Source organism: Leiobunum rupestre, chromosome 5 (assembly GCF_980474605.1).
Source record: "Leiobunum rupestre chromosome 5, qqLeiRupe1.1.hap1, whole genome shotgun sequence".
NCBI lineage: Eukaryota > Metazoa > Arthropoda > Arachnida > Opiliones > Sclerosomatidae > Leiobunum > Leiobunum rupestre.
The window spans coordinates 71,272,292-71,288,966 of record NC_143388.1 but is presented as its reverse complement, the minus strand read 5'-3'; positions in this window follow the sequence as shown (position 1 = coordinate 71,288,966).

Sequence of the window (16,675 nt, the reverse complement as noted above, 5' to 3'; positions counted from 1 at the left end):
TGATTAAAAACCCAACTTTTTCAGCAGTAAAGAGGATTAGAGTTCCAAAATTTGATGTAGTCAGTCACCCACGGTTGTTTCAACACGACGCGCGATATTTTCACAATATTTTCGATTCCAAATCCTTTCACATATGCTCCAAATATATCGTTTTATAGTTTTTCCAGATGGTAACTTATTCAGCCTACCCGCCAATTAGAAAGTTACCAATATTTAACTATTATATTTATAGACATTTCTTATAAACGTATAGGCAAAATACGTTTACAGTTTTTTAAACGATATTGCACATACATAAAAGTGGGCCACAGGTCAAAACGCTTCCTATCTTTCTGTGACGAACGTTCCAGATAACTATGAAATCATTATGGTTTGCTAAGTTAAATGCAAAGAAATATAGCTAAAGCTACATAAATCGACTTAAAGATAAAATATTTGATATTCGGGTCTAAAATAGACCGATTCCGAAAGTGGGTTGGCGAAAATTTTGGTCCTCTACTTCCCCTATTTTATAACTTAAGGATGGATAATGCGAGACAAGACCACGGAAAAGCATGGGATGATAGGAAACCAGACCATGGAAAAGCATGGGATTATGGGAAACCAGACCATGGAAAAGCATGGGATAATGGCAAACCAGACCACGGAAAAGACAACATTACGACAGGCAATTTCCCAGAATAGCGCCGTCCGAATAATTTTTGTTCTGATATTTAAAAAAAAATATTTTTACGATGCCAGGAATTTATTGGTACGAGCATTTTTCGCCGCAAAGAAATTGTTATTTATTATATTTTTTAAACTCTGAACCAGATGCGGTACAATCGCGATAATAAAAAAAATTACGATGCAGCCGGACCCGCGACTACAACAAAACCGTTATCTTTCCGTTAAAAACGTGCTTCTCAGATCAAATATAGGAAACAAAGTACATAGTGCGAAGGCCCCAACGCATTATCTATAATGATCGGGGATGTATTTAAAAATCCCACTTACGGACATCATAAATAGAGAAACGGAAACTCTAACACGTCGGCCCAGGCCGTAATTTTAGTTCCACATCAGTGTAATAGAGTGGACAAACCTATACACCCTTAGTAGACACAGGTACATGCATCAGATTTATAGCCCGGTGTACCGGTAAGATTGAAACCACATCACCGGAGGTCTATCATCATTATGCCCTACGCCGGTGTCCACAAGCCCGGACAGGTGACAAATCCAGCATGGGTAGCAGTACCCCACTACTGATGGTCGCACCGTCGACGCATGCCACTCAACCCAGCAGAAGGTGCAGCAATGGGTAAACCAATCCCCACACAGCAGTGGGAATAAGAGCGGATGCTCTGGCAACGCCAGCCGACACCCTACCTAAGAAGATAGAGAGCCAAGCCAATTGGAAAGAGCTCCTAAAGGGGAACGGCGGGCACACAGCACACCGCATAACCCGGCACAGCTAGCACCGGAGATCCCGGTGGAACTCCAAAAGACCCGGAGATGGGTCTGCCGTGCCCTCATACGGAGGCCCGCAGCCCCACAGCAGGCTACTCAATCCGCCGAGGCGGCCCGTTTGCTTGGACCCTCTCCGTTAGCCTGGGCCGAAGCCCAGTTACCAGCCCACACCGGACCGAAGTCGGAGGTGGAGATAGGACCATTTGGACGGATTAAACATCTCCCAGTGCGCCACCGCCCGTGATGGGTTATAAGAGCCGGACCCCGACTCCCCGGTAAAGCCACCAGTTATTGCACACTCCGACCCCTTGTGGGCCAGTAGACACAGGTAGGCAAACTAGTACAAAATCTGTTGAGGCTACGTGATTTCTTATCGTTTGATATATAAATTGCCATCCTAAGTTAAAGAGTGGATGCCGCCCACCATCAGCCGACCCGGGTGGGCAAACTAAGAAAAAACCTGTTGAGCCCATGTGATTTCCTATTGTTTGATATAAAATTCAACATCCTATGTTAAAGAGTGGGCACCGCCCAACCTCAGGATACCCGGGTCGGCAAACCAATACAAAAGCTGTTGAGGCCATTTGATTTCCTATCGTCCGATATTCAATTTACCATCCTATGTTAAAGAGTGGGCACCGCCCACCCTCAGGATACCCGGGAGGGCAAACCAATACAGAAGCTGTTGAGGCCATTTGATTTCCTATCGTTAGATAGATGGAAAGTATCAAAGATGAAATAGGTAAGCAAAACACGACAAACATAATTCTTTTAAATTATTGAAATTGGAGGATATGATTTAAAAAAATTCTTAAACTGGAATTCAAATGTGTTTATTTTAGGAAATTTATATCAACATTTGGGTAGTTAAACCACCAAAAGTCATGTTATTTCGGAAATTATTAAAAAAAAATACCCATTAATGTAATTTTGCAGAACAGAAACTAATAGAATATGTCATTCTCGAATTTTATAATATCTCGGTGACTAAATAGCTGAATAAGCAAATTGTTTTCCCCACCGACGAACTTGTTTTACTGTTGGGGTCGACGTCACAAAAACGTCATAGAAACGAGTTATGCGTTGTTTTGTTCGAATTTGGCGTCTGCTTCAGGTACACTGGGTGATAGTTAAACAGCAGCGGCCTTTGAGAAAATAACAATTGTGGTCCTATTTAGTATTTTAGTATTTATTTTATATGTTGGCTAAGTGTTGGGTGGGTTATGGACTCCATAAATGAAAATATTCCTAGGTATGTTTTAATATATTTTATATTTTTGGTCGTGTAGTTTTAAGATTTTCTTTACGTAGGACAAGGCCTGTCGGAAATAATGGCACTATCAAAAGTTTGCATATGGTACATACCTTTAGATATACAACAAAAGCAATTTATCTTATCTTGAACCCTTCAAAATAAGTTTCAAATGTTTAACAAATAATTTTCTAGTTTATTAAATAACAATTTTACCTAAAAATATGGCGAAACGATCGAAACGGTCTAGGTAAAAAAAAATAAACTTTAGCAGGCGACACTTTAGACGAAACCGAAAACAAAAACGGCTATTACGGCCAACTAAAAAATGCCTCGGTTGGCAGTACTCCCAACAGTAAAAAGTGAAGCGGCGGATTTACGAAAACACCTATTGGTATTTTCTTAGAGCTGATATTTAACATGGATTATTAACAACTGCATGAATCATATTATTGCAAGAATGTATTTATGTACTAAGAATATGGCCAGACGGAGATTCTGTCCCCATGGTCGCATACTTTGCAGCTTAAGGGCCTGTTGCAAAAGCCCTAGCCAAAGTGCTAGACCATTGAATTTAACATGTGCGATTCTAATAAAGCAGACTTTTGCAACAGGCCCTAAGTTCGACTGCTATGGATTTTTTGGTCTCACTCTCTCACGTAGACGATTCCAATCTTTTACTTTTATTGTTCTATAGAATGAGATCAACCTTTTTTCCGGTAACTCTCCTTTTAAGGGGGGTGGTCGGAGGGGGCGGAAATTAATGGCACTGCGTGCGCGTCAAAGATTTCTATCGAATGAAACCAACTATTTTTTTTGGTTCATTCTCCCTTTAATAAGAAAGTGCCACACTTATTTATTACTTCTGACCATACACGGTTTCGATAAGAAAGTGCCACACTTATTTTTTTATTTCTGACCATACACTGTTTCGATAAGAAAGTGCCACACTTATTTATTACTTCTGACCATACACGGTTTCGATAAGAAAGTGCCACACTTGTTTATTACTTCTGACCATACACGGTTTCGATAAGAAAGTGCCACACTTATTTTTTACTTCTGACTATACATGGTTTCGATAGAAAGTGCCAAACTTATTTGTTACTTCTGACCATACACGGTTTCGATAAGAAAGTGCCACACTTATTTTTTACTTCTGACATTTGCGACCGCTAGGAGGTTACAGATTTCCAGTTTTCTCCGCCACATCTCTTTCAGAGAGGTTACCCGTAGACCTCTCTGCAATCAGAGAGCATCTATATTATAACAAGACGTACGACGGTCAGAATACACACAATCCTTCTAATGTGTTATTTTTGTTTGAGCAGCCTGCAACGCCGATATCACAACGAATATATATCCACGGCCACACATAATTGTATTAACACCTATTTACTTATTTGTTACTTCTATTCAGAATTTGAAAGCATCGAAGATTTCTTTTACTTCTGATCACACTTATTTTTTACTTCGGATCACACTTATTGGTTACTTCGGGTCATATTATAACGGCCTCCGATAAGTGTCACACTTAATTGTTACTTCGGGTGATACGTTGTAAGCATAATACTCCGATAAGTGTCACACTTATTTTTTCTTTTGGTCATATTATAACGGCCTCCTATAAGTGTCACACTTAATTGTTACTTCGGGTGATACATTGTAAGCATAATACTCCGATAAATGTCACACTTATTTGTTACTTTTGGTCATATTATAACGGCCTCCCAGAAGTGTCACACTTATTTGATACTTTTGGTCATATTAGAACGGCCTTGGAAAATGCCAGAGGGAAATTCGCGTAAAGTCTCTATAATCACCCGTATTTCCAATGTTGGAGTTGATGGGGGTACTTATACGCTGTCCAAAGAAACCTTACTAAGAATTAAAATTAAGCAACGAAATTGCAATTCTAGGTTATATGTAAACCAGCTATTCAAAAATATAACTCTCATGAAAATCGGACTTAAATTAAGGAACGTTATGGCGACTTTCAGGCGGAAATATAAAATCATGAACATTGGGGTCCGGTAAGTAACCCTGAAAACTATACTTAAATTTAATATTTACTGATATAACCGAAGTTGTAGTTCAAATGAATCCTAACCTATCCAATAATATTTATTTTAACGTTACCGGACTTAATTTTTAACAAAATATCAACCACATAAAGGAAATCACCGGAAATAGTAAATTGGGCAAATGCCCAACTTTTTGGGCTCCGATTTGAAAACTTTATGAAAGGCTATCAATGGCGATGTCTGTACATTCGAACGAGATATCATTGACTCTTCTAGCCCTAACCGTTGAAGAGGTATGCGCGACACGGCGCCATCGGCGGCATCGGCATCGGCATCAGCATCGGCATCGGCTACACTGTACGTGAGACTAATACACACAAATCCTTAGGATTGTGTGTAAAAACCACTTCGTCGTCGTCGTCGTTCGAGCTTTTGGTTAGTCAGTAAGGAAGGCGCAGGCGGGCCGGCGAGGAAAAAGCGACCCGCTGAACAGAGTGAAACCAGACTGCCTTTGGCTTCGCTACTGAGGTGGTTCGACTATCTATTTTGAGCTTTTGGTTAGTCAGTAAGGAGGGCGAAGGCGGGCCGGCGAGGAAAAAACAACCCGCGGAACATAAAGCAACCGAGACTGCCTTTGGCTTCGTTACTGAGGCGGTTCGACTATCTATTTTCTCAAAATCTGTCGTCCCTGAGAGTTGGGCTGTGTTTGTCCCAACACGCAATACACCCGAATTTTTCTCTCTGTTTCCGCGGCGAATTTCGGAGTGGGGGATCGTATGGAGTAGTTTCAGAAGGCCTATTTGTTTCGGAAACGGGGAGGGCCGGGGGGTTTCGGGGTCGTTCCGATTTAAAAGTCCTGTGGCGCTCTCGGCGTACGTTAGTCCCGTGGCCTTTATACATTAGCCATTGGATACAGGAGGTTTAAAGGGGTACAGGTGGGTTTGGTACGACTGCGAGTTTGAGTTATTTTTGCGGGGAAAAGGGTACCACGGTAATTATCAGATGGGAAAAGCGTAGAGGGGGTACCACGGTAATTATCACATGCGCAAAAGGGGGAGGGGTACCCTGGTAATTATCATATGGGAAAAAGGGGGAGGAAGGGCCTTACTGGGGTGTTTCTACTATGGGGAAAAGGGTACCACGGTAATTATCACATGGGAAAAGGGGGGAGGTGGGTACCACGGTAATTATAACATGAGAAAAAAGGAGATGAACGGTAATTATCAAATGGGAAAAAAGGGGAGGTATGGCCTTACTGGGGTGGTTCTACTTTGGGGAAAAGGGTACCATGGAAATTATCGCATGTGAAAGGGGGGAGGTAGACTATGGGGTTAAGGGTACCATGGAAATTATCGCATGGAAAAAAGGGAGGGGGCCTTACTGCGGTGGTTCGACTATGGGGGAAAGACTGCCACGGTAATTTTCACATGGGTAAAAGGGGTTGGGGGGCGTACTGGGTTGGAGTGCCTCGAAACACACAACTAGCTGAGGGCCCGCCTGTAAGGCGGGCTTCTCGGCTAGTATAATATAATTGCTCTCTGTTGCAATGTCGAACGGATCTATCTCTCCCGCCTTTGCGGGCATTACTAGCTAACAATCTACTTGTACCGCTATTGAGTAAACGCAAAATTTCGTTCCGCCCTTTGGAAGAAATGCGCCCCCCTATAGGGCGGGCACGAAACAAAAAGTGTTCAATAGTAAAAGTTCAAGCTTAAAATTTGGAGAGGACGGCTTAGCTTGGTTGGTAAGGCCGTCGGTTTTTAGAGAATACGCGTCCAGCAGCTATCTGTGTTCGTGTCACGGCATCGCCGTTTGTATAAATTATAACAATATTAACAATAACAACGACCGTTCTTAAAACTGATAAAACAGTTAGAGGTGCGGCCTTAAAGGTATTTATATTATTTTTATTGTTGATTAATTTGTCAAATTAATTGAAATAGTATTAAAAAATATTCCTGTGAACAACGGAATGACGTCATTCTGCTTTCAAATCACAGTCCACTGCTCCTCCAAATTTTAACACAAAATCTTTGGTCAAATTTTGCACACAAATTTTAAACTTTATTATTATTAGTTTATTAGTTATTTATTGCAGTAATCTGCAACAAAAAATAAACTAATAATAATAATAAATTTTAAAATTTTAATGTTAAATGAGTAGTGAAGAAAATAAATATAAATATGGATACCATTGTGGGCAAAAATTAACCAAAGATTTTGTGTTAAAAATTGGAGGAGCAGTGGACTGTGATTTGAAAGCAGAATGACGTCATTCTGTTGTTCACAGGCGTATTTTTTAATAATGCGTAGAAAAAATTCCGTTTCAAAATCTACCCGATTAGATTAATGGAGGGTAATTAATCTAGTATATTACTTATTACGATGTTTACGCGAACTTTAACCCATATGAGATTGCTATAAAAGCGACGGAGATCTTTGAGGAAAATCATTCTGATTCATAACAAATGATTCAATTTATGCAAACGGTAAAATGCAAAAGAAATCAGAAATTACGACAGATGTGGCGAAGCGTAGCATCCACATTTCATACGAAATGCTAGGCCTGAACAATCTCCTTCGCTGGCTTGATTTTTAAGAAGATCCAAAGTCTATTAGTAATCGAAACGGTTTCAAATATTAAATTAAATTTCACTTAGAAAAACAATTATTGAAAAACCGGAAACCAAGACTTTCAGTTAAGACGAAAGACCGGAGACTTGTTACCAAAACAAAGTGGAAATTATAAATCAGAAACCGTCAGAGGATGCCACAACATATAACATCCAAGTGAACCTAATTAAGAGTATTTAGAACATTGATACTACACTTTGGTCTTAACCAAAAGGCCGAGAAGCTAACGTTGAGTTCGAAATATAAATATTCATAACAAATGATTCAATTTATGCAAACGGTAAAATGCAAAAGAAATCAGAAATTACGACAGATGTGGCGAAGCGTAGCATCCACATTTCATACGAAATGCTAGGCCTGAACAATCTCCTTCGCTGGCTTGATTTTTAAGAAGATCCAAAGTCTATTAGTAATCGGAACGGTTTCAAATATTAAATTAAATTTCACTTAGAAAAACAATTATTGAAAAACCGGAAACCAAGACTTTCAGTTAAGACGAAAGACCGGAGACTTGTTACCAAAACAAAGTGGAAAATATATATCAGAAACCGTCAGAGGATGATCTTCCTGGCGACCAGATTTTCCGGCAGAGACCTGCAGAACAGAAATTCCATCGGAGACCTGGAGACGAGACCTACCGACGTAGACCTAGTGGCCAGACCTTCCGACGGAGATCTGAATACCCGGAGATAAGATCTTTCGGCAAAGACCTGGAGAGTAGTTCTTCCAGCGGCGATTTGGAGACCCAAGTGACCCAATTTTCCGACGGAGACCTTGAGACCATATATTCCGAATGAGACCTTGAGACTTGGATATCATATCTTTCGGTAGAGACCGAAAACTTGTATTCAAAGGCTATTTATACGCTATGACCGGTAACACTGTGCATAGTCAATTAAATGCACCTTATTTCTGATACACGACAAGCTGCTTAATTACGTAAAGTTGAGGGTATTTTCTTAAAAAGCATCACACTGTCTGCAACATAATAAGTCCCAGGTCTTTGCTATTAATTATCGTTTCTTCCGTTTGTTGTGATACATGTAAATAGGCGAATAATGTGTTTAAAGGATGATGCTCATACAGTTTATGCGATGTATATTTCAACAAGCCAAATCTGTAACCCGCTACCCGGTTACTTATGCTGTTTTCTAAAAAAAAACAATTGGTAAATCGTGTAGAAATTCCACTAAATTTACAAATGAATAATTGCTGTTTAAAAAAACGGCCAATTCTACGGAAATTCCACTATATACCAGTGAAAAACTGGTGTTTTAACAACAAAAAACACAATAAATTATATAGAAATTGACTAAAATTACCAGTGAAGTTTTTTCAAAACATTTGGTAAATCTATATAAATAACTTTAATAAAATGTTCAGAAATTAACTCAAGTATCGAAATAAAATCTACTAAAAAGCCAAAGATAAACCATTAAAATAACCTAGGAAAAGTATTAAAAACCAAGGAAAACTATAAAGATAAAACTCGGGTTTTCAATAGACATATTTTTGTAAGGGCTTGATGGGATAGCTCGAAAACCTATAGAGTACTTTGGGAATATCTATAGACATTTGAAGTTTTTAAAACCATAAACATTTCCCAAAAAAAAGTTAGTGGTATTTTCTTCGAAAATTATATAGAAAAAGATATTCCTATGGTGTCCCATAGCCTTTCTATAAACCTCTATATATTTCTATAGATATTCTATACACGATTTTTGAACGGGGTTGCCCCCGTCTTTCGACCATATACTGTTTAAATCCACCGGACCATTGTAAGTTCCATCGAGATCCTAATCACTGTGCCATCGTTAAAGCTCATAAAATCGCGACATGGTTCCGCCGAATAGGGTGCGAGAAAATTTAATCTTTTTGGAATATTTATCATCTGGGAAAGCGCGCCAGAGAAAAGACGCCATTAAGAACGCCACCAATGAAGAGATAAAGGCTTTAGCCGAATGTTGTATAAATGTTTTACGCGGTTCAGTTAAAATATCAGACGAGCGCAAGCAGCGATTGAAGAAACATCGTAGTATTCTTCGTAAATTAAATCGAAAATTATCACCATCAAAGAGAAAAAGATTCTCAATTCTTAGCTCCGTGGCAGGTGCCGCTATAAGCAAGGTAATCAAGTGATGGGCCGGAAAATGATGTTAGTTTCGGAAGACGTTTTTAAAAGACTCCAAACTGGAAGTTCCGAAGTGAGGGAAAATCATGAGCAGATACCGAAAGTGGATACTCTCCTCGAAATACACACCGACCCTAATAATGTTATGGAACGTAGGAAATTGAACAAAACTGAAAAACTAAACATTTTTAATCACAAATTACAGCAACAAGGTGTTTAAAGCAAAGAAAAAACTTCAGTTAAAAACTGGGAAACGCAAATCACCTCCGTTATTCCAGGATATTATATTGACCAATGTTTGGCGTTGTACAAATGGATAGAGAAATCTACAAATATTAAGTTTAACGTAAATGGTGAATTAATATATCAAGGAGATGCGATTTCCGGTTCACATATTATAGATGTTTTGGCGTATTGGGCGGTAAACTCTAAAAAAAATTAAAATCATTCCCGGAGTTGATGAGTTTTACTATTGTTTAGTAAAGGAAAACGTACCTAAATCCTTATTTAGGGAAATATTAGCTAGTAAAAATAAAAACAAACGTATATAGATTTAAAAAATGATACTATTGTTAGTAATATGAATGGTAACGGATTCCAAAATTGGATTGTCTTGTAACGTTTTGAATAAAATTTGAGTTAATAAGAAAAACAATTGTACTTTATATTCATTTCACACTTATCCACCACAATGGACGGTAGTACGATGGAAGCTGCTGTTATAGCTGGTCTTACTCATTCGTTTTTTAAATATCCGAAATTACTGACCGCTTTCTTAATCATAGCCATTATTATTATCTTCGAAGTATCCGAGTTGGTGATACATTACTATAGTAGTGCGAACTGCACGCGGAACGAATAGACTAAAGGACATATACTTTGATGTTCGTGAGTCCGGTTCCTTTGGAGGAGTTAAAGCGCTATATCAAGCGGCTAAATCAAAAGGTGTAAAGGTAACGTTGAAAGGGGTTAAAAACTTCCTGAAACATCAAGATACATACACGCTACACAAACCAGTTAGACGTGCATTTCAGAGGAATCGAACTATTGTATACAGTATAGACGACCAATGGCAAGTTGATTTTGGCCGATCTGCAAAGTTCATCCCGTATGAATAGGGGGTAAGGGTATTTGCTTTGCTGTATCGATGTCTTCAGCAAGTTCGAAATTTTAGTGGCGGTAAAAAATAAGAAGGGACAGACAATGGTGGAGGCTTTTAAGAATATTCTATCGTCGGGGCGTCGACCGAAAAGAGTTCAGAGCGACCACGGTAGTGAATTTGTGTGTTCCGCTGTTCAAAAATATTTCAAACAAAGTGGCATTCAATTTTTCGCAACACACTCTGAAGTGAAGGCGTCCGTCGTCGAACCTTTCAACATGACTTTGAAAGAACGATTGTATCGTTACTTTACTAAAAATTATACGCATAAATACATAGATGTTTTGAAAGAACTTGTCAGATCATACAACCACAATTATCACAGCTCTATAAAATGTAAACCAGTTGACGTTTCCCAGGAAAATTCGGATAAAGTTTGGAAAAATTTATATGGGATGATTAATTTTTCCCCGCCAATTTCGTTTCCTTTTGATATCGGAGATATTGTTAGAATGAGTATAAATAAAAAAAAACATTTGAAAAAGGTTATTTGGCAAATTGGACGGAAGAACTATTCCGTGTAGTGGAAAGAGTTTCAAGAAATCCACCGGTATATAAGCTAAGTGATCTCAATTCCGAGCTCCTTTCGGGTGTTTTCTACAAGGAGGAAATACAGCGAGTCGGTAAAGACCTAGAAAGTTGTCCATTTTTAATTGAAAAGATTTTGAGAAGCAGACGGACTCCCGACGGACAAGTTGAGAAATTAGTACGTTGGAAAGGATATCCTCCCTCATTCGACAGTTGGGTCAAAGAAATTATAGTAGTATGAGTTTCTAGATTACATTACCATCGGATTCATCTTCGAAGTTCTTCGAGGGTAATACCATGAGCAAATTTCATACATATCTCTCAGAATGTGTACAACTGGATGGTCCTAACGAGGTTGGTCTGGCCGAGATTAATTATCCAAGAACGTGGAACAATCTAAGAGATGATTGTATCGTAACTCTTTCGAAGAATAATGAACGTGAGTTTCCGACCCATATCGATGTGCCTAAAGGCTATTACGGATGCGTTACTGATCTTCTAGATCTAATACAATTTGAATTTGATAATAAACGCGCTACTGTTATTAGCGCCACAGAGTCGCGAGCGTTACCAGTCTCGTTTAAATACATGAAACACTTGAGAAAGGTTCACGTCAAATTGGAAAATCAGGTATATTTAAAAATGTCGGGGATCCTAGTGACTATACTTGGATTTACAAGAAATACCGAAGACGATTTCACTATTAGCAAAAATGAAACGTTATCGAATTATACCGTCGATATGGATCTTCATTCCTTGTTCGTTTATTCCGACATAGTCGAAAATCGTCCCGTTGGCGACTGTAACGCCCCACTATTAAAAATTGTGAGCGTTCAGGGTAAAGACGGTGACACCGTAGATAGAGATTTTGTCAAACCGCATTACATTCCGGTGGCAACTAATAGATTTCAAACCATTGAAATACACATTTTATCCGAAATGGGTGTACCGGTTCAGTTCGAGAGAGGAAAGGTTCACATTACTCTACATTTTCGACCGTTATAAAAGGTAGCCCAAGTACCCCACCCTCATTTCTCAGTTAGATATTGACCGGTGCGCACCATGAAAACCGCGTTCAGAGAAAGCGAGTCCGATTACGAAAAGTATTATTTAAATCAAGTTAGGTTTGGTTCGAATAATATCATCGACTATGACAACTATTACCGATCACAAGTTGGGAATGGTTCATTCCAAATCTATCGGGGTTCGTCGACGCAACGCGGCTATGGACTCGGAAATATACTGGCGTCTGCTTTTCGAAAAGACGTTCCAATTTTAAAACGGTGCGCTATATTCTTGGGTAAAAAGTTTCTGAAAACCGGCGCTAAAGTCGCTGACGATGTTGCTAGTGGTGTACCGATAAGAAGTTCATTGAAAAATCACGGCACTGCTATCGGGAAGGAAACGTTTTCCGAGTTAAAGGATATGGTGAAACAGGAAATGACTGGCAATGGTATAAAAAGAAAGCGTAGAAAGATTCAACTCGTCAGTTCAGTCACGGCTAAGAAGCGAGGGAGACGCGTAGCTTAACATTCCGATATATTCTCAAAATAATGGCTCTAATTCATCACCAGTCCGGAAGTTGTACCAACTCGGAATTTGACCTTTTCGAGGTTCCTCTCACGCAAACGGGGATCGTCAGTGGAGAATGGGTGGAATTCAATCCAGTTTCCAACGCGGATGAAAATTATAACATTAATTTCGATATTCCCGGAAACTCCGATACTTATTTAGATTTGTCCAAAACACTTCTCCACGTGCAAGTAAAAATTGTGAACTCTGGTGGTGCTGATCCCGACTACGATAAAGAAACCGTTGGTCCCGTAAACATGTTCCTTCACAGTTTATTCAGCGAAGTTCATTTAATTATGAATGAGAGATCCGTCACCGCATCTGCCCAAAATCACGCTTACAAAAGCATGATTTAAACTCTACTAACGTTCGGAGGACCCGCAAAAGAAAGCTTTTTGACTAGTTCGCTCTTCTACAAAGATACGGCTGGAAAATTTGACGTGCTGGCAAGCAACGAAGGGTTTAAGAAAAGGATGTCGTTTTCGAAGAAGGGTACAATTGATATGATTGGAACCGTTCATATCGATATGTGTCAACAATCACGCTTTCTATCGAATATGCTTAATCTCAGATTCAGGTTTATCAAAAATCCGAACGAGTTTTGCATACATTCGTCAGGCAACGTTAAATATAAAGTTGTATATCAAAATAGTGAAACTTATTCCGGAAATTATTCTGGCACACGCAAAAGCTCTGGAACGTGGCTCTATGAAGTATCCAGTTATTAGGAGTGAGTGCAACACCTACTCTATTCCGGTCGGATCGAAAATGTCTACACGCGACAACTTATTTAATTCTCAAATTCCTAAGAAAGTCGTAATTGGATTAATAGAACAAAGCGCTTATTTGGGAGATTATTCAAAATCCTCTTTTAATTTCCAAAACTTTCGCTTAAACCATATTGCTTTATACGTTGACGGCACCTGTATCCCCCATAAACCCCTTTCTCCCAACTTCAAGAACGATTTATGTATGAGATCTTACATTAACCTATTTCTGCAAACTGGACAATTTAATATTGACGAAGGAAACCTAATTGACCGAGAAGAATTCGCGCATGGAAATTGCCTTTTTGTATACGACCTCATCGCGGATCTCTCTCACACATCGGATCACTTTCACTTAATCAGGAACGGAAGCGTGAGGTTAGAATTAAAGTTCGAGGAAGATTTACCCAAAACAATTACGCTGAATAACAAAATCTCATAGAAATTGATAAAAATAGAACTGTGGTCTTTGATTACACCAGCTAATGGACACGTTACAATTGACTAGAATCCTCCGAAAAGATCCTTACACCAAAAGATTTTTTCGCGGCGTTTTTGCAGCCAATGAAGTACCTAAATATGTAAAAATATTTCCGTCTCTTTACATTGTTAATACCGGATTATCGAATACGAACGGTGAACACTGGACGGTGTTACATTTCTCGTCGAATCGTAATACCGAATTCTACGACTCTTACGGAAATCCCCGGACTATTTTAAATTTAATGATTTCGTTGAGAGAAATAGCAAAACCGTTACTTTTAATTCCAAACAACATCAAAGTAATAATAGTAAAACTTGTGGTGGTTATTGCGTGTATTTCGCTATGAATAGATGTAGGGGTATTAAAATGTATGATATTGTTTCGAGGTTTAAAAATAATAAAAATGTAAACGATCGTATGATTGGAGAATTCATGTACAAAAAATTTTCAATAAAGTTTTTCAAATAATTTTATTTTCGTTTTCATCAGAACATTTATTACAAAAGTGTTTTGGAGAACCGCTGGCCCCCAGCAGCGCGAACGCGGAAACATTAGACTGGCCAATCGCGGTGCGGCGCGGAAACATCAGTCCGACAAATCGCGCGCGGACGCGGATTTTAATCTTTCATTGGGAATTCTAAAATGCTCATGCGCTAAAGTAGTAACCCCATCCTCTAAAATAAAGCGCTTGTCATGGCACGGATTTAAGCATAATTTTGATTGTTGTACTGTAAAGAGTCCATGTTTTTTACTTTGTATACGCGTCATACGTGCCATGGTAACCTTTCTGTTGAGCAAGCAATCACGATACTTTTCATGGTGCACGTATTTTTCCACGACTCGTTTACAAATTACTTTAGCCATCTGCACTGTTTTTTATCCTCGTGCAAATGATCCGAAAATGGAAATGCGGGTCTGCATGTCCACGCTTGATAGTCCCCCGATTCGTATACGCAAAGGGCCACTTCCTTAATGATCCACTCTCCCCTCGCTCTGTAGAAGTTCGCTCAATAAAGTTTCGTTAAGAGACAGCCCAACGTTTAAAATTTGACTTATAATAAAAACTTGTCTAGGTTAACGGTAATAGTTAGTGTAGGGAGCTGTTGGCTCGATCTCGTGGCATGCAGGGCTTGCCACCACCCTCCTACGCATTGTAACCCGGCCACCTGAATTAGGGCTTCAAAAGTCGCATGATGACTTAGGCCTAAGGTGGTGCCTTGGGTATTAGCCTAGCTGATTATTATTATAATAATGGTTCAAATTTTAATTTAATAAGCATACCAAAATGACGTTTATTTCGTAAAACATGATAAACCCGATCTTCGTTTGGTATAAAATACACAGTAATATCAGAGAATCGAGCGTGTTTCATTTTGTAATAGCGGAGATAAATCACTTGGTACATATGATATAGAACAATTTACTGACTTCTAAGTATCAATATAACTTTAAAGTTTATTTATCGGTCCTCTAAGTACCAATTAGCCTAAAAGTTTATTTATCTGTCCTATTAGTTATCGATATAGCCGAAAAGTATAGTTCTCTAGTTTAGTTATCTGTCCTCTAAGTACCGATAAACAAATAATATAATCAATAAGCTCAAGATAGGAACACGGGGTATAGTTCCGTGTCTTCTAAGTATCGCTGAACATAAATCACATTAGGATAGGTTCGCAAACTTATGACTCCCCTTGAAAAATTAAATAATAACCCTAGGATAGGTATGTGAAATTTTGCCTCCCTTGGAAAAAAAGTTACCCTAGGATAGGTACGCAAACGTTTCACTCCTCATTTAAAAATGAAAAATAACCCTAGGATAGGTACGTGAACTTTTGAGTCTCCTTGAAAATAATAAAAATTAATTAATAATTAATATAATACTAATAATTTAGTTCTCGATGTGGAACTAAAAACGCGGAACAGCAACCGGACACCCGACAACAGTAACGAATTATTTTGTTTCAAAACAGGCTATTGCCGATAACATTTGAAAAATTATACAAAAATAATCATTTGGTATCGTAGAGATACAAAAAATAAAATTCGGACGGCGCTATTCAGGGAAATAGCTCAAAAATTACATCCAGTTTTTTTCGAATCAACCTTTTATTTTTTGTTAGACCTAGTCACGTTATTTTCATGTTTAGAAATATATATATTTTATATTTCGATTAAGCGTTGCGTCATTTTGCATATACTCGAAGTGATAAGGAGTCCCGCTAAAAATCCAAGTGGTATTTCATGATTCATGAGGTGAAGTTGTAGAGAATGACATGTTTGATTGATAGCTCCAAGGTTAGCGAGTGAACAACGCACTTGCTGGAGGTTTTTGATTTTACGATATAACACGGCGCATTTCGCTAAACGCAGAAGGCTTCTGTCACAAAAACGATATAATGATATTTATGTTCTGAGGCTGTACCACTGTCACGACTCCTTTTATATAAACAAGACAAGTGCTTAACTTAAAATCTTTATTGCAAAATATTCGTCTGGATCAATTAAGGACCAAAATTTGAAGAGAACTTAGAGAGATTATGGCTTCTATACATTAAACGTTTCTTGTTGTTATAGACACTTAAAAAATGCATAAAGTAAACATGGAAAATTCGTAGAAATCCGATTCTTAGAAACCTATCCTATTTTTATCTACTCTAGTAGCCCTTCAAGGT